General features: G+C 45.0%; 1 protein-coding gene across 9 annotated transcripts in view; it reads left to right on the top strand.

Annotated features, from left to right (window-relative positions):
• The window catches only part of TIAM1 (TIAM Rac1 associated GEF 1), a 443,928-nt gene that overhangs the window by 217,235 nt on the left and 208,065 nt on the right, over positions 1 to 18,628 (top strand). For all 9 annotated transcript variants that reach the window (XM_030806062.1, XM_030806069.1, XM_030806064.1 and 6 more), the window contains one exon: positions 2,165 to 2,345. The gene's annotated coding sequence lies outside the window, so the exon portion shown is untranslated. The remainder of the gene's footprint in view (positions 1 to 2,164; positions 2,346 to 18,628) is intronic.

Raw genomic sequence — 18,628 nt, 5'->3', positions numbered from 1 at the left:
AACTAGAATTTACATAAGACTTACTGGTAATTTCAAGTGAATTGTAGGTACTTTCAACCCACTTGACAATACAGATTTACCTTGTATGACAGCAGAACAAATTTGCTGTAATGACTGGAGAAGACACTTCGTTTTGGTTCATATTTAATGCATGAGTCTGAGCATTTTAAAGTTTTCTCAGAACAGATTCTTTCTGAGCATATCAGAAAGAATGCTGGAGTCAGAAATACCTGGCTTTGAATTCTTGCTCTGCCGCTTTTGACTGTGTGGCCTCAGGAAAATTGCCTAACCTCTCTGAACTTGTATTTCCCCAAATGTGATCTGGAAACTGATTGTGAAATTGCACTGTGAATTCAGCGTATAATGAGATTTCATTATGAATATTCATGTAAGGTTTCTATCCTTCATTTGGCACAAAGTAGGCATTTAATAGTGACACTTAGTGTTTTCAGTGTAACGATTAGTATTTTCTGCCTCCTACCCTTTCTTGTCCTACCTCCAACCTTACCACTTCTCTCAATGGAAGGTGAAGGAAGGTGAAGTTACTGCCGTAGAATAAAACAGAAACCACTTCCCCCATTTGTTCTCTCTTCATTATGGGCAAGTTCCATATTTTCAGTATTTTTATCTTGTTTTCCTAGTTGATTATCTTACCATTTCTTCCCTCCAATTTTTATCTCACTTTCCCAGGGTTGTTTTTTTTTTTCCTCTCAGTTTGTCTCATCTCCTGAGGATCTTACCCACTGCTCTGCTCTATTATTTTTTTCTTTCCTTTTTTTTTTTTTTTTTTGCCTGCCTTTAGTGTAAAAATGAAATCAGTACAAAGCCCGAAACTTGGCAGCGACTGAGATGTAAGTTAGTGGGTTGCTTCTATGAAGGCAAAGTGTGTTAAATTTAGTTACTCAAGAATTTAACTTGGAAGCTGGTCATGGCGGTGTGTGCCTGTAGTCCCAGCTACTCAGGAGGCTGACATGGGAGGGTTCCTTGAGCCCAGGAGTTTGAGGCTGTCCTGGGCAACATAGTGAGACCCCATCTCTAAAAATTAAATGAAAACAGGAAAAGCATTAAACTTGAAGATAGATGATGCTGGTGACTGCCATAGCAGTTTCGTGCCACAGACCTTGGGGTACTTTTTCAGACCTGGGAGTTTCCAAGCACTTTTGGGGAAGTGTTGATTGTTTGATATTATGGTTGATGCTGTAACCAAAAAGGGACAATAAGAGCATAGGACAGAGGAGCTTGGCTGGTTAATATTCCCCGACAAGAGAATATAGCATTATTGAGTTTAACCGACCCTGAGCCACTGGTTCTTCCTAGGGTCTCTCGGTTGACAAGGTCCTAGGGCATTAGGACGTTGTCCTATGTAATGGCATAATTACTTAGCATTTATTTATGCATCTAGTATCGCAAGGGACTGGACTGGGGATGGGAAGGGATTGTGAGCTCGGAAAAGGCTTCATTTGCTTTATGGTGCTATGCTAAAGTCATTCTGCTTTGCTCAAGGAGTGAGTCTTGGTTTACATTTTGGGTAGTGAATCAGCTTCAAGTGTGGAGTTATTTTCAATGAAGACAGATTGACTAGCTGCACCTGGTCTGGCCTGCCCGCTATGACTTGGTGGTGCTATTTTGTTCTAGCCAATGCTTTCATGAGAATAGAGAACAAGGAGGCGTAGTTTTCATGAGTATTTTGCAACACCCGCATCTCCAGTTTATTTTGATGCCGTTGCTTGAAAACAAGTGTTAGCATGGCTTTCACTGGTAACACTTTTAGGGAAGAGATCTTCACTTTTGGAAAGTTTTGTTTCTTGAATGGTTCAGGGTGGATTGATTTGTGAGTTCTTGTACTGAATTGTAGAGCTTCCTCTAGTACCTTGCAGCCACATGCTTCAGTGTTTCCATTAACTATGAGATTTTGGTGGGCAAGAATCTCTACAGTCGAGGTGCTTTCTACAAAGCTATAGATAACTAAACCTGGTAAATGCTTCTTTATTAAAATATGAACTGCTTATCAAAATATCCATACTCTAATGTATTGAGTGTCTACAACATGTAAGGTACTTTTCCTGTGTTATCACGTTAATGTTTCTGAGGATAATCTTGCAATCTCTAGAGGTATATAAAAAAGAAGCACAAAACCCATTATTTTCTTATGTTGCTCTTATAGGTAGAATCACTGTGGACTGAGACCCACCTTTCTAGACCTGAAGCCCAGGAGGAGGAAGAGGAGGCTGGTTGGTACCATGGGGCATAATGCTCTGAATCCTAGTCTCTTACCTAGTATGTGAGCAGTCCCTGCAGATGGCACATTTGGAGATCTTGACAAAGCCTCTTCTGTTTCCAATGGGGTAAGTGTGGCGTTTGCAAAAGGCTGGGGAATGAGGATTGAAGCTTTTAAAGTCTTTATTATCTTGATCCTGCCCAAATCCACCTTTTTTGGGACAATAGAAAGTTCATTGTTTGTGACGATTGTTTTGGTGGTTAAAGGGTTGCTGAGTCTCCCCACTTGCAATCTGAGGCTTTGAAATGGGTTTCCTGGGAAGCTTTCCCATTCTTCCTGGGTGGTTCCCATGGTTATTTTGTTTTGGAGTTGGCTGCGGGTAATCCTCTGTCTTTCTGACTTCTCTTTTGTCTGTCCCCATGATACTAGGAAAGGGGAAGAAGGAATTGATTTGGATGCAGCTGGGGAAACTTGGTATCAACGTGCTGGTTTGAGGGCTCTTGGGTGTGGGTTCACATCACTTTTAACGAGACAGGGTGAGCATTGATGTAAACTGCTAAGTGGTTTTGTTCAAGTGGAGTATTTCATGCGGCCTCCCTGCTGTGGTGAAACTGGACGTCTTTATTGCATGACAGGCTTGGGGCTTTCACAGAATGGATCAAGTGGTCGCCGTGCAACGTTCGCAGTTACTCCAAGAGAACAAATATGCTGCAAAGACACCCTCCCTACTTCCTGTATGTGGCACAGACCCCTTCTAGGGAATTCCAGCAGAAAGGACTGTGCATACTTGAGTTTCCCTTCTTCTAAGTGGGAACGGTCATGTTAGCTCATGCAGTCCCCGTTTACTTCCTAAGGAGAGAATGACGAAGACCAAAAGGGGCTTTCTAGCTATGCGAAGTTGCTCTTGTTCTTTTCAACTTTGCCTTCCTCTCATGGACAAACGTACCTCGACCTTGTTAGCAGGTGACATTGGGATGCATTATTTAACCTTTACCAGGTTTGGCTTCTATGTTGGTTGGTACAGAAATTGAACACAATAGGAGACTGTGGACTTGAGAGAGAGCAAGAATCACAGATGCTTCCTGAGGAATGCATGATTCCTGTAACTTTTAGAGTTTCCCACCCTGCATTCCGGGTCCTGCTTTGCAGATCTTGCGGTGACTTGTTCCTCCAGTCTTACCTGCTGCCCCGCTCTGCCTGCATCCAGACGCACAGCGGCGTAGCCACTCCTTTCTCTGCATGTACACAGTGGCTTGGAGAAACCTTTTTTTCAAGGGCTGTCTGGACACGGAGCAGATAAGACCTCCAGGTTGACCTGGAATATGTGCACCCTCTTCAGGGTTAGCCCTTGCTAGGGATGCCCTGGGGGTACAGGAACTCCCAAGTAGCTGGTTAAAGGGAATCCAGCCCCTAAGGGCACGCTCCAACAGAGAGTGGAGCCAAAGCACTCACTTTCCCTGTGATAATACAGACACATTGTATTATCATAATTAGGTTACATGCCTTTTTCAAGGGGTAAAAATAATCATATAAATAATAGTAGGCTGGGTGTGGTGGCTCATGCCAGTAGTCCCAGCAGTTAGGGAGGCCAAGGTGGGCGGATTACTTGAGGTCAAGAGTTCGAGCCAGTCTGGCCAACATGGTGAAACCCTGTCTCTACTAAAATACAAAAATTAGCCGGCTGTGGTGGCGCATACCTGTAATCTCAGCTACGCGGGAGGCTGAGGCGGGAGAATCGCTTGAACCCAGGAGGTGGAGGTTGCAGTGAGCTGAGATCGTACTACCGCACTTCAGCCTGGGCAATAGAGCAAGACTCTGTCTCAAAATAATAATAATAATAATTAATAATAATAATAATAATAAAAACAACAACAATTAACCCTTTGGAGCACCAGCTGTCCATGTTCAGCCCCTATCCCTTTGGGTCCCCTTCACCTGTCTAGTAAATTCCCTCTCCCTGAGTGCTTTTGCTCCTGCTGTCTTTGGTGGAGGGTACCCTTAGGGGCTGGATTCCCTTTGGCCAACTACCTGGTAGTCTCTATACCACCAAGGCATCCCTAGCAAGGGCTAACCCTGAGAAGGGTGCACATATTCCAGGCCAACGCTGAGGTCTTATCTGCCCTGGGTCTACAGTGCCCCCAGGGCTTCCTTCCCTTCAAGATCTCCCCTACCTACTTTCTGGTTTTCTCTGAAAACACTTCCTAATCAAAAATGTATACAAGACTTCTCACCTCTGGCCTAAGTAACCTATTCAAAGCAATAGCATTGGAAAGTGAGGTACCAGGATTTGAACCAGGCAGCCTGGCCTATGGAGTCTAGTCTCTTGATCACTGTGCTATTGTGTGTTCCTCCAGTGTGGGCTGCTTGGATTCTCTTTATACTTGCCCCAGCATGGCCACAGTGACTGCCATGGCGTGCCTAGTAAATGTTAGCTGAACGAGTGGCCACAGAGCCCTCCAGAGTCAGCTTTCCTGAGTCCTGTCTCAGGGCACCTGTCCTTGTTGGTTACCCCCATTGGCCTCCTGCTCTCTGCCAATTCAGATTTTACCTCTCCTTCAGGGTCAGTTCAAGTCCACCTCCTCCCGGCTGTCTTTCTGGACTGCCCCAGCCACTGTGATTTTTGCCCCTCGGAACCAGTGTTCCTTCTCAGATGATGTTACCCTTCCGAACTCTCCCTGAAGTGGGATCATGAGTCCCTGAGAGCTGTGATTGTGTCCTGTGCCACATGTGCCACAGTGTTGAGGGATTCTTTTTGGGAATAAAACCCGGTCAGAGCTGTCCAAAGAAATGTCAACATTGCTTCCAGGTTCTGTGAGCAAAGGAAAATAATGAGGTTAAAGAGCAAAACTAAAAAAAAAAAAAAAGCAAGGGGCAATTCTAAAAATGGTTAGCCCATTTCTGTGTAAGCCTGTTGTGTATTTTCACACTGCAGCTGCTCAAGTTGAGTCATAGAATGGATGTGTCATCTCTTGGCTTCAGGCACAGTGGCTAGACCATCTTCCCCCTGGAGGGAGTTTAAGCACATTTATGTGATGAATAATGTGGATTCTCCCCCAATACTTGGGATGTAGTTCAACAGATTTCATGCAAATGGTAGATGAAACATGTCAAGCATCTTTTGTCCCCCTTCGAAAGATAACAGAAATATGTCCCAGCAGAGTCAGTGCACTGAGTCTTAGCTGATGGCCGGCCGAACGCTCCCCAGTGGCATCTCTCTTCACTTGTGCTGTCTTGGACATCTTCTGCCTCCTGGGTGCGCCCCCCCATTGTAAGGCTATGGAAGGAGGGCCAGGGCTGGAAAGGAAGATGCAAACATTGAGCACCTACTGTGTGCCTGGCATTCTTCTCTTTTGTAATCTCTAACAGAATACATGATTGCACCTCACAGCCCCTCTGGGCCTGTGGGTATTCTCATCTGCAAGTCTACTTGGTGGAAACTAGGTAGCTTGACTAAAATCACTCTATTGTGGCAGTGACCCTGGAGTTGAACTGTGTTTTATCTGATTTCCAAACTCATGACTGTTCCCACACATCTTGACCTCCGGTTCTGAATATAAACAGAGACATTTAGATGAGGATGTCTAATGGTCATATTAACTCTAGAATTTGGAGACTCTTGAGTTTATTTCTTTTTTTTTTGAGACAGAGTCTCGCTCTGTCACCCAGGCTAGAGTGCAGTGGTGTGATCTCAGCTCACTGCAACCTCCGCCTCCCACGTTCAAGCAATTCTCCCGCCTCAGCCTCCCAAGTAGCTGGGATTACAAGTGTGCACCACCATGCCCAGCTAATTTTTGTATTTTTAATAGAGACAGGGTTTCACCATGTTGGCCAGGATGGTCTTGAACTCCTGACCTCAGGTGATTCACCCGCTTCGGCCTCCCAAAGTGCTGGGATTACAAGCATGAGCCACCGCACCTGGCTTGAGTTTATTTCTGATCTAAATCTTTTCTACATTAGCCAATTCCTCCTACCACTTCACTGTTCATGAACTTGTTGAAGTCATTATTGTCTGAAATACCATGTTTATTTTAGGTTTAACTTTGTGGAGGGTGGGGTGGGGGGTCAGGTAATATTTTAAAAACTGCAAAATTAGGGATCTCATTTTATTTTTAGATGCTCATCCACAGATGAAACATATCAGGCTGAACACCCTCAGGAAAGTTAAGGAGATTGATGCTTCTCTTTAGGAACCAGGAACCTCTCCGGTTAGACAGAGGACTCTTCTTTCACTGACTTGTTTTGTGGCACAAACGGCCTGGGATGTCGATGCCTTGGGTCTGATGCAAGATACCCTGGAGCCTTCCCTGGCCTGTCCTTCTCCTACCCATGTCGCGTAAACATTGGCATGGCAGGGACAGATGGCCACTCCGGGAACTCCTTGGATGTCACATTTGGTTGCCTGGGTGGGGGGTCGGGTGGTTGCAGCCAGTCTCCACTGGAGGGAGGAGAGGCTGACTGGGAAATAGTCCCGTGGCAGTGGGTAAACACAAGCTCACATCCGGAAAGCCTGGGCGCCCTGGTACGTGTGCAGGCTGGGGCGGTAATGGAGTCAGATGCACATAAGTGTGTTTAGCTTGGGAAGGAGCCAGTCTGCTCAAAGCACACAGCCTTTTCTCTCTGCTCCTAATTGATGCTCAGCAGAGTTCGGTTTGCTTATGGGGATGGGAATGAACCGTGTGGGGGCTGTGAAGGGAGGGATGGGCTGCAGATAACTACTTTCAGAGCTAGAAAAAAATTCTTTCCAGAGGCCTGGGTTAGCTTTACTGGAGGCGCAGGTGAGGGTATCTGAAATCCCCGAGGAGTCAAGATAGAGCAGTTAGGTGCCCTTATCAGTGGGATTTTTTTGCTGATCAAATAGCATCAGTATGTTAATGAGGACTGAAGCATTGATGAAGAACAGCCGAGTGCAGTGTTTCCTGCATAAAATCCCATGGATTCCGGAGGCTGAGCAGGGGGAGAATCCCTTGAGCCAAGGAGTTTGAGGCTGCAGTGAGTCAGAACCATGCCATTGCACTCCAGCCTGGGCAACAGAGTGAGATCCCAAGTCAAAAAAAAAAAAGTGGGGGTGGGGATGATAAAGAAACAGCACCCAGGTGGGGAGGGCTGGAGGCAGCAGAATCCCTCTTCAAAGAAAGCACAAGAGTTGACATTGGATGAAAATAAAATGGGTTTTTCGTGGTTTCAGCTTCAGAATGGAACACTAGGGGCTGTTGCAATTGCCTGCATGCAAACCAAGCGTGGGGTTGAATCGAAGTGGAAAAGCCTATAGCCATAAGCGTTGATTGGAAGCGTTTCCGATTCTCACCTCTAGGTAGTAACTGTTGCTGTTTATCTTTCTAATGTATTTGCAGAAGTCTCAACAAGCCAAGGTAAGGTAATGTATTCAAGTTAGCAGAGTGACATCTAGTTACTATGCTTCATATTAATTTTTTTGGGGGGGTAGGGTTGTGTGGTTAGCTCATTTATTCTTTCAACAAGTCATTTGTTGGGTAGCTATGAATATCATCTTTGGGGTACAGTGTAGAATATCATCTTTGGGGTACAGTGTAGCTTACAGTGTAGAAGGGAAGAAAAGATATACCATCAAGAATTCGTAAGTGTTCAGGCCAGGCATGATGGCCCATGCCCATAGTCTCAGCACTTTGGGAGGCTGAGGTGGGAAGATCACTTGAGCCTAGGGATTCGAGACTAGCCTGGGCAATAAAGTGAGGCCTCATCTCTACAAGAAAATAAAAAACTTAGCCAGGGTATGGTGGTGCATGCCTGTGGTCCAGCTACGCAGGAAGCTGAGGCAGGAGGATTGCTTGAGCCCAGAAGGTTGAGGCTGCAGTGAGCCATGTTTGCGCCACTGCACTCCAGCCTGGGAGACAGAGCCAGACCCTGTCTCAAAAGAAAAAACAAAGAGAGAGGGAGTTCATATAAGGGTTCAAATAAGAGGTACAAACTAGAAGTTTGATAAATTTGAAGAGTCAGGACATTTAATCTTCAAAGTAATCCAATGAGCTGTTATCATTCCAGTTTTACTGCTGAAAAAAACGGAGGTGGAGACAAGTGCCTCAACTAGGCTCAGCAGCCCCCAGGCGGACAAACCACACCTACCCAGATCGTCAGCCCTCTGGGCAGCCGAGAAACCCCTCACTCTGTGGTCCTAATTTCCCTGTGTTGGTAGCTCAAGCAGTGAACAGTGCATCTACAATCTTTAATTATTTATTTAAAATAAAAATTGCTTTTGAGAGATGGGGTCTTGCCATGTTGCCCAGGCTGGCCTTGAAATCCTGGCCTCAAGCAATCCTCCTGCCTCAGCCTCCTGAGTGGCTGGGACTGCAGTCACACATCACCATGCCTGGTTTATTTAGTTCTTTTTAAGAGTTGGGACAGAAAACCGATGTGGACTCTTAGTATTTCTGCTTCACCTTTCTCAATATTTAGAGGAATCTAGTTTGCGCAGATGTCTGATGAGCCATTTAGTCATGAAGAGCTCTAACCAACAGACTTTTTTTTTTGTAGGTCATTGGAGGGTGATTTTAATGATCACGTACATTGAGTGAATGTGAGTGTGGGCGTTTTATCGCGAGTTCCCTGGTGGTGGTTTGAGCATTTTCTCTGGGTGGTTCCAGTGGCAGTGTTGATACTGCTAGAAATGGTTCCTGCTCAGGGCACAGTGATTTTTCTCTTTTGGTGGAAAAAAAAAAGTTCTTTTGAATGAGGTGAGTGAGGGTATTTCTGGTAAGCTCAGTCATGTATGTTTAAACAAAATGATTATCATTATTTGCTAGTTAGTATTTCATTAATATGAAATATGAGAGGGTGAGCACTGGGCTAGAAAGAGGTCAGGAGACCGACGTTCTTATCCTGGGCTCTTCCTGACTCTTCAGCCTTAGTTGAGCCAGTTACTCAGGGCTGTGAGTTGCATCCTTAGGTTCCTTGAGATGTATAGAAATTTCTCTCTGTATAGTTGGCAAAGCCTGTAATATGGATATTATGGACCAAGACTCAACTTTTAGCTTGATAGTGCTGCATTATTTATTTACACATTATTTGTTTGTTTCTTTCAGTCTCAGATGCCGTGGCTGGATTTTATATTTTTGGTGTTGTATTTTAAAATACCGTGTTAACTTCTGGTTTTTTTCTTTTCTTTCTTTCCTTTCCTTTCCTTTCCTTTCCTTTCCTTTCCTTTTCTTTTCTTTTCTTTTCTTTTTACTCCAGGAGTAGGGGGTTTCATGTAGGATGAAAATGAAAACTAAAGAAAAAATAGGATCTGGAAGTAATTTTGAGAGCAGAAAAATTAAACAAAATGGGAAAATATACCGTTTTGTTACTAGCCAGGTGAAGAGAACACAGGAGCGTGTACGTGCTTTTTCTCAGTAATTGGATATGTTAGACATGGATTATGGTTTCACTGGGACCTTGCAGTTAAAAGAAAGCAAAAAGCAGATCTGGATGTTCAATATTTCCCTTTTCTCAAGAGCACGTGAAGTTGGTATTGAAATGCGAGTTGCCTGCCTCTTATTTCCATCGTTTGAAATCAGACTGCAATCCTGCACGTGGGACCCTCATTCTGTGACCCCTGTCTGTGTATCCACCAGGCTTCCTTGCCAGCCCTCTTTCTGACTCACAAATGGCAGTGGGTGTGAGTGCCCAGGAATACTTAGAGTGGTAAATACAGGATTTGGGAAATTTATGTGCAGAATGTCAGCCCTCAGTGGGAAAGTAGTGCTGTCCAATGGAAGGCCTGTCAAATGCCTTTTGGTTGGATGTTTCAAGCTGGTGTGGCGTAGCCGGAGATTCCCAGTCCTCAGGAGTGTGGTAGGGTAGGCTCTGTTCTACCAGGAATGCATTTGGATTTTAGAGATAGTTGAGAAGTAGTTTCTTTTGGAATAATATTTAAGACATGTTTGGGTTCTGGGACATCCTCCTTCCTCATTTTTCCCCTGGGAGTCATTGTGGCTGGTTGGGCCTATGGGCCTGCAGGCTGTGTTTGATGTGGTGAGCTCCCCTTTTCCAAGGGATGAACCTATCTGCCTTGAGATGCCTACAGTTTTGCAACTTTGGTTTAATAATTATATATGGATTTTGAGACATAATTGGTGGGATGGATGCTTACTTTCATAATTCATTTCTACTCCTATGTCCAGAAATTTGTAGGCATCTTTGTTTTAAAGTTTGTCATCATCTTCGTTGACTACTTGGTTGAATCTTTGAAATGCATTCAACCCAGCATTTTTTTTTTATTTTAGCACTGGCTCTGTATTTCAGAGCAGTGGGTCCTTCAGAGAACATGTGGGCTGGTAGTACCAGTTGGGAAAATACAGCCTAAGTATAATGGAATCTACAGCAAAGTTCCACAGACATGTTTATTTAATAGGGACAAAAGAAAATATTCAAATCACATTTTACCTTTCTGAGTTTATAAATCCATCTGAAGTGCTTGAAAAAAAATCATAGTATTAGAAATGGATGCATGTATATATAAAACTAACACTAGACTTCTTTGCCAAATTTAACTTCTCAAAAGTGTTCTTAGAAAGAGGTACTTTCTTGGAGAGTACGAAGTCTATTTTGTCTCTAACTCACTAAGGTCATTCTTTTCATTTCTCTTTTGGTGTGTCTCCCCACACCAAACTGCTATTAAAAACATACAGAGAACCTTGGGAGGCTGAGGCAGGTAGATCACTTGAGGTCAGGAGTTCAAGACCATCCTGGCCAACATGGTGAAACCCCGTCTCTACAAAAATACAAAAATCAGCCAGGCATGGTGGTGCACGCCTGTAATCCCAGCTACTTGGGAGGCTGAGGCACGAGAATCACTTGAGCCTGGGATGGGGAGGTTGCAGTGAGCTGAGATTGCTTGCACCACTGTACTCCAGCCTGGGCAACAGAGGGAAACTCTGTCCCCCAAAAAGAAAAACAAAAACAAAAAATACAAAGAACCATGCAAAAAAACAAAAACAACCCTGCACACGGATGTTTATGGCAGGTTTATTGGAAACTTGGAAACGACCAAGATGCCCTTCAGTAAGTGAATGTATAAACTGTGGTACATCCAGATAATGGAATATTATTCAGCACTGAAAAGAAATGAGCTAGTCATTAAAGAACATGGAAGAACCATCAAGGTGGTTGCCAGGGGCTAGGGAGAAGGGAGGGATGAACAGGCAGGGCACACAGGACTGGTGCTCCCAGGGTGGTGAAACTACTCTGTATGAGACTGTGATGGTGGATACAAGTCATTATACATTTATCCAAAGCCATGGAATCTACAGCTTCAAGACTGAACCCTAATGTAAACTATGGACTTCGGGTAATAATGATGTGTCAATATGTGTTTATTGATTGCAACAAACAGACCATTCTGTTGAAAGATGTTGGTAGTCGGGGAGGCTGTGCGTATGGGGCAGGAGGTATACGGGAAATCTCTGTGCTTTCTGCGTAATTTTGTTGTGAACCTTAAACTGCTCTATAAAATGGTTTTATGAAACAGCAACAACATTCAAACCAAAGTTGAGGAGACACAGCACTGCATTCTACTCATGACATCTAGTAAAGTGTCTTTTGACCTATAGTACTTGAAGTTCTTTGCAGCCCATCGGCTTGGGCAGCAGTCACTGGGCAGCAGGGGAGAATCCCTCATCAAGCAGGAGGCTGTGATACTCTAAGAATGGGATTTTCCCTGGTGGCTTCATAGCTGTGAAAGCACTGACTTCACGTTCCTGTTTTCTTCCTTCTGGCCATGTGCTGCGCTGTGGACACTAAGGATGCATTTTCTGGTGGGCTGATTCGTATGGTAGATGCCGTGTTAGCCACATTTTCCTACATCAAGGGTGGTTACGGAGAGCAGGGATTTGGTCATATTTGAAAGTACTGTGACCTGGGGACCAGAAATGGTCAAATCCTGCCTCAGTCTTATCACCCTTCCCACAAGGAGTCGCCAGGACTGTGTGCACAGGCACCTTAGCACGAAAGTGAGCAATTATGAGGATTTTTCTGGGAGCCGACCTCAGTGTTTCTCCTTGTGGGTTGTCTTTGACTTTTGAAGTCAGCATCTGTGTGTTCACTGCATTCACATGCTCAGTTGCAGGTAGTAAGGAGACAATAGGGCAGAAGGCTGGGAAGCATCCTTACCCTCAGGGAACTGACATTCTGGATACAGACAATATCAAGAGATGTCCCTGCGTATCTGTGGGGGGTTGGTTCCAGGATGTCCCCTCCCTGCCCTGAGGACGCCAAAATCCACAGATGCTTAATCTCTTATGGAAAATGGCATAGTATTTGCATATAATTTAGGCACATCCTTCCACACATTTAAAATCATCTCCGGATACCTAAAACAAAATAAATGCTATGTAATAGTTGTTATACTGTATTGTTTAGGGAATGATGACAGGAAAAAAAGTCTGGGCTGGGCATGGTAGCTCACATCTGTAATTCCAGCACTTTGGGAGGCCAAGGCAGGAATATCATTTGAGCCTGGGAGTTCGAGACCAGTCTGAGCAACATAGTGAGACCCCATCTCTACAAAAAATAGAAGAATTCACCACAGGTTCTCACTCATAAGTGGAAGCTGCTCAATGAGAGCACATGGACACAGGGAGGGGAACATCACATACCCGGGCCTGTCGGGGGGTGGGGGTCAAAGGGAGGGAGAGCATTAGGACAAATACGTAATGCATGCAGGGCTTAAAACTTAGATGACGGGTTGATCAGTGCAGCAAACCACCATGGCACATGTATACCTGTGTAACTAACCTGCACATTCTGCACATATATCCCAGAACTTAGAGTAAAATTAAAAAAAAAAAAATTAGCCAGGCGTGGTCCCTTGTGCCTGTGTTCCCAGCTACTCAGGAGGCTGAGGTGGGAGGATCACGTGAGCCTAGGAAGCTGAGGCTGCAGTGAGCCGTGATTGTGATGCTGCTTTCCAGCCTGGGCGACGGAGTGACAGCTTGTCTCAAAAAATAAAATAAAATATGTACGTGTTAAGTACAGGCACAATCATTTCTTGATTTATTTTGAATATTTTTGATCTATGGTTGTTTGAGTCTACGGATATGGAAGCCATGGATACTGAACCCGTGGTTAGGGAGTGGCGACTGTAGTTACAACATGTACCATGTGGGAAGGTGATTGTTACAGTGGAGGCCCTTGAAGCAAGGAAGTGTTGAGTGTGTGAGCTTTTGAACATAGGGGAGTTAGGAAGGCCCCACTGCATGGGTGACATTGCAGCCAAGATGGCAAGGGGTTGAGGAAGCAAACCCTGTGCTGACAGAGGGAGCATTGACGCAGGGCTGGGCTGGGCATGTTGGGAGTTTGGGTGGAAAGAGCAAAGTGGGAGAGCCAAGGAGATGCAGACAGAGGAGGGTCGTCAGGGCAGGGTCTGCAGGACTGCTGGTGAGATGGGAAGGCTTTGAGGGTTGTGGGTAGGACTAGGGAGACACGATCTGGTTTAGGTCCATAGGTTCTCCCTGACGGCTGCGTTGGGAGGAGACTACACACCATTTCATGTGGACCATGGTTCTCAGTCAGCCTGTGTTTGGGCATCGACTAGACTTCGTTATTGCTCACACAGTCCGGATCCCCCTGGTGCAGGGTGGTGGAGGAGTGGTCTTTATTTTTGCAACTTCTCTAGGCACAAATCTTTTTAATTCTTTTCTGTTTTCTTTTCTTTTTCTCTTTTTTTTTGAGATGGCGGCGTTTCACTCGTGTTGCCCAGGCTGGAGTGCAGTGGCGCATCTCAGCTCACGGCAACCTCTGCCTCTCGTGGGTTCAAGTGATTCTCGTGCCTCAGCCTCCCAAGTAGCTGGGATCACAGGTGTGCATCACCACACCAGGCTAAGTTTTTCTATTTTTAGTAGAGATGGGTTTTGCTATGTTGGCCAGGTTGGTCTTGAACTCCTGACCTCAAATGATCTGCCCACCTCAGCCTCCTGAAGTGTTGAGATTACAGGCGTGAGCCACTGCGCCCAGCCCACAGATCTCTTTCTTTACATAAGATGAAGAAAGGGACTTTTTATCCTATAAGGGTACTTAGCTGATGAATTCTAGAATGAGTTCAGGCGTGGCTAAAAAATACTCGAAGATAATTTTGGGTTCTCCGCAGCCCAGTGTTTCATTTACCTTCGAAACAGAAAGCTCCTCCTCCCTGCACATGCTCTGTGTTGCCCCCTTGCCTTGCCCCTGAGCAAATTTGACCCTCTTTTCCATTGATCACTTCCCTTTTTGGTTCAGGCTGCTCCTCTGGGGTTTTAGTTCTGAAATAAGCAAACCATTTGTCATATTTGCTTCCTTCTCACTGGAGCCGCATGTTAAATCGCGGCCAGAACACATCTGTCAGATCTCTGAGCTTTTCAAAAATGCAAATCTGAACGTTTTGGCATATGACCCTGTTAGCCTGTTTTAAGTGGCGTGTGGTAAACTTGCCCACAGATGTTAGTGTACCCGTCTACTTTGAACAAAATAATAATAACTTTCACATCTGGTCCTCTTTTCATCTAGGGATCTTAAAACCCCAAGTGCATATTAATTAAACTTCACATCACTGGAAGGTAGGGAAGGGATGGAGGGCAATCGCTTTAATCACCACTGCAAGAAACTTAGAGGGATTGCCCCTGGGTAACACATGCCTTTCATCTAGCATCTTAAATACTTCCCGAGTATTACCTGGTGGGAAGTGTATGATCACGCACATCTGCAGGGCGTGGGGAATACCCTGAGATACTAGGGACTTGCCCTATCTTTTTGTTGTTGTCATTGCAGAAGCCTTCTTTCTTTCCAGTTCATGGGCTTTTACCACTTAACATGGATTATTTGGAGTCTGATGGTGTGCACTGAAGGATGGTATCGTTAACTGGTAAAGCTGTTTGGTTTTCTTTCCACCTTTTTAGTTTGGTATACAGATAGGCAGGGAGTTCCTTTGAAAATTTCAGCTGCCTTCCAAGCTGGTCATTGGGAATTCTCCATGAATGGCATGGTACATCCCCTTCCCTCTAAGAGTCCCTTCCCAGAAAGACTATCAGGTGAGCTGGGACAACAGAAAGATAGGAGAGGACCATGACTGATCAGAGGACAGAGTGGCAGCTGCCGAAGTCCATTCCTAGAGAATGGGGTGTTCTATAAGAAAAATGGAACAAAACAAAATCAGGAAATGGTATGGTCATGTCATTAATTGGTGAGGAATTCAGCTGCTCACCTGTGGGAGGGGAGTTGGGGTCTCGCTGAGGTCAGGGTGTTTAGATGCACAACAGTTGTTCTCCAGGGGGACTCTGCCTGACAGTGGAAAAGCAAAGGCCTCAGCAGGGTCTGGAGGGTCTGGAGGGCGTGAGATACATGGTTGGTTTGCAAAGGGATGCGCTTCTTCAATTTTAAATGGAAAGTCTTTAGCTCCATTTTAAACAATTTCTAAATGCCAGTGTGTAGTATATCTACTGCTTTTATTTGCAGTTGCATGTGAAAGTAAACAGTAAAGGGGAAAAATATTGAAAAGTGCGGGTTCTTCAATGCCCCCTCCATGTGATACCTCTTGACTCACTGATGGCTGGTTTCTTTCCAGCTTTATGACTTAAAAGGTAGAAACATACCTATATTTCCCCAGATACACGATGAATATTTATGTTATTTTAGATGAACATTCTTCTGAATACATTCCTTTTTTTTTTTGAGACAGAGTCACGCTCTGTCACCCAGGCTGGAGTGCAGTGGTGCCATCTTGGCTCACTGCAACCTCTGCATCCTAGGTTCAAGTGTTTCTTATGCCTCAGCCTCCCGAGTAGCTGGGATTACAGGTGAGCGCCACTACACCTGGCTAATTTTTTTATTTTTAGTAAAGACAGGGTTTTGCCATGTTGGCCAGGCTGGTCTCGAACTCCTGACCTCAAGTGATCCACCTGTTTTGGCCTCCCAAAGTGCTGGGATTATAGGCATGAGCCACTGCACCTGGCCCCTTCTGAATAAATTCTAAAAACATAAACTCCATGAGAATGTATCTTTCCATGATTCTTCTCTAGTAGTATGAAACTAAAAACTAATTTTTTTTTTTTTTTTTGAGACAGGGCCTCCTTCTGTCACCCAGGCTAGGGTGCAGTGGTGTGATTGATCACAGCTTACCGCACCTCAACCTCCCAGGCTCAAGTGGTCTTCCTACCTCTGCCTCCCGAGTAGGTGGGACTACAGGTGCACATCACCACTCCTGGCTAATTTTGTATTTTTTTTGTAAGATGGAGTCTTGCCATGTTGTCCAGGCTGGTCTCGAACTCCTGGGCTCAAGTGATCTGCCTTCCTTGGCCTCCCAAAGTGCTGGAATTACAGGTGTGAGCCACCGCGCCTGGCCTGTAAAAAAATACTTCTGTTCTTTTCTTTGGTTATTATAGTGTTGGTGTACTCATTGTTTACCCTTGTGGCCCTATTGAGGGATGCTGGTGTGGAGTAGGTATTCACCATTTCCCTATACTTTGGGGGCAGTACAGGGAAACACTACCAAAATATTTCTTAAATATTTTTGAAATATTTAAAGAAATGATTTTGTTGTTTGGAAACCAAATCAAGCCAAAATCTTTGTCTCCAGCCTGACTGTCACATATTCTAGTTGGGCAGTTAATCTCTTTGCTTTTGGCAATGTTAGGGGCCCTGTGGATGGAGTCCTAGAATTCAGAGGTAGGCTAGAGGCAGCTGTCTGAAAGGTACAGGCAGAAAAGATGGCTGAGAGCAGCACCGTGGGAGTAAAAATCACTAGCCCTTGGATAAGTTGCCTTAAGTTCTCTGTGCTTTGGATTCTTCATTTATAAATGGGGATAAATACTTTCCTGATAGAATTGTTAGAAAATTAAGAAACTTCTTCAGCGTCTGACTTATAGTAGATCCTTTACAAGTGTCAATTACTATTACTGTTGTTATCACCATCATGGACAGCATCCCTCTGCCCATAAGCAGGCACCAAATGAATTGTTTTTTTTTTTTGAGACAGAGTTTCTCTCCGTCGCCCAGGCTGAAGTGCAGTGGCTCCATCTAAGCTCACTGCAACCTCCACCTCCCAGGTTCAAGTGATTCTCCTTTACAGTATCCACCCACAGTCTGCCCATTGAATTGAGTTATTGTTGAATGTTAGGTCCCAAACGCAATGAATTAAACTTATCCACACATGCAGTCATGGTTCTGTTTTTAAGGGGGTCAAGCAGCCATTACAGTATCCACCATTACAGTATCATTCAGAATAGTTTAACTGCCCTAAAATCCTCTGTGCTCCACCAATTCTTCCCCTTTCTTGCTAATTCCAGGAAGTCGCTGATTTTTTTTTTTTTTGAGACAGGGTCTTGCTCTGTTGCCCAGGCTGGAATGAAGTGGTGTGATCATAGCTCACTGTAGCCTTGAACTCCTGGGTTCCAGTGATCCTCCCACCTCAGCCACCTGAGTAGCTGGGACTACAAGCACACACCACCACACCCAGCTAATTTTCAAATTTTTGTTTCTTTCTTTTTTGAGACAGAGTCTCACTCTGTCACCTAGACTGGAGTTCAATGGCGCAATCCTGGTTCACTGCAACCTCTGCCTCCCAGGCTCTAGCAATTCTCCTGCCTTAGCCTCCCAAGTAGCTGGGATTACAGGCCTGCACCACCACCCCCAGCTAATTTTTTTATTTTTAGTAGAGATGGGGTTTTGTCATGTTGGCCAGGCTGGTCTCAAACTCCTGACCTCAGGTGATCGACCCACCTCGGCCTCCCAAAGTGCTGAGGTTACAGGCGTGAGCCATCATGCCTGGCCTGATTTTTGAATTTTTTATAGAGACAGTGTTTTACCTTGTTGCCCAGGTTGGTCTTGAACTCCAGGGCTGAAGTGATTTGCCCATGTTGGCCTCCCAAAGTGCTGGGATTACAGGCATGAGCCACTGCGCCTGGCCTACCACTGATGTCTTTAAATAGTTTTGTTTTTTCTGAAATGTCATAAACTTGGAACCCTACAATGTGTGGTCTTCTCAGACTGGCTTAGCACCACTTTTTTATGGCTTCATGCACTTTCTTTTTTTTTTTTTTTTTTTTTTTTTGAATTGAAGTCTCGCTCTGTTGCCCAGGCTGGAGTACAGTGGCGCGATCTTGGCTCACTGCAAGCTCCGCCTCCCGGGTTCAAGCAATTCTCCTGCCTCAGCCTCCTGAGTAGCTGGGACTACAGGCGGGCACCACCATGACCTGCCAATTTTTGTATTTTTAGTAGAGACAGGGTTTCACCATGTTGGCCAGGATGGTCTCGATCTCTTTTTTTTTTTTTTTTTTTTTTTTTTTGAGACGGAGTCTCGCTCTGTCGCCCAGGCTGGAGTGCAGTGGCGCAATCTCGGCTCACTGCTAGCTCCGCCTCCCGGGTTCACGCTATTCTCCTGCCTCAGCCTCTCCAAGTAGCTGGGACTACAGGTGCCCGCCACCACGCCTG

The sequence above is a fragment of the Nomascus leucogenys genome, chromosome 25, assembly GCF_006542625.1.
Source record: "Nomascus leucogenys isolate Asia chromosome 25, Asia_NLE_v1, whole genome shotgun sequence".
In the NCBI taxonomy this organism is placed as follows: domain Eukaryota; kingdom Metazoa; phylum Chordata; class Mammalia; order Primates; family Hylobatidae; genus Nomascus; species Nomascus leucogenys.
The sequence above is the reverse complement of the archived record's forward strand: the minus strand, read 5'-3'. Positions and strand labels throughout refer to the sequence as shown.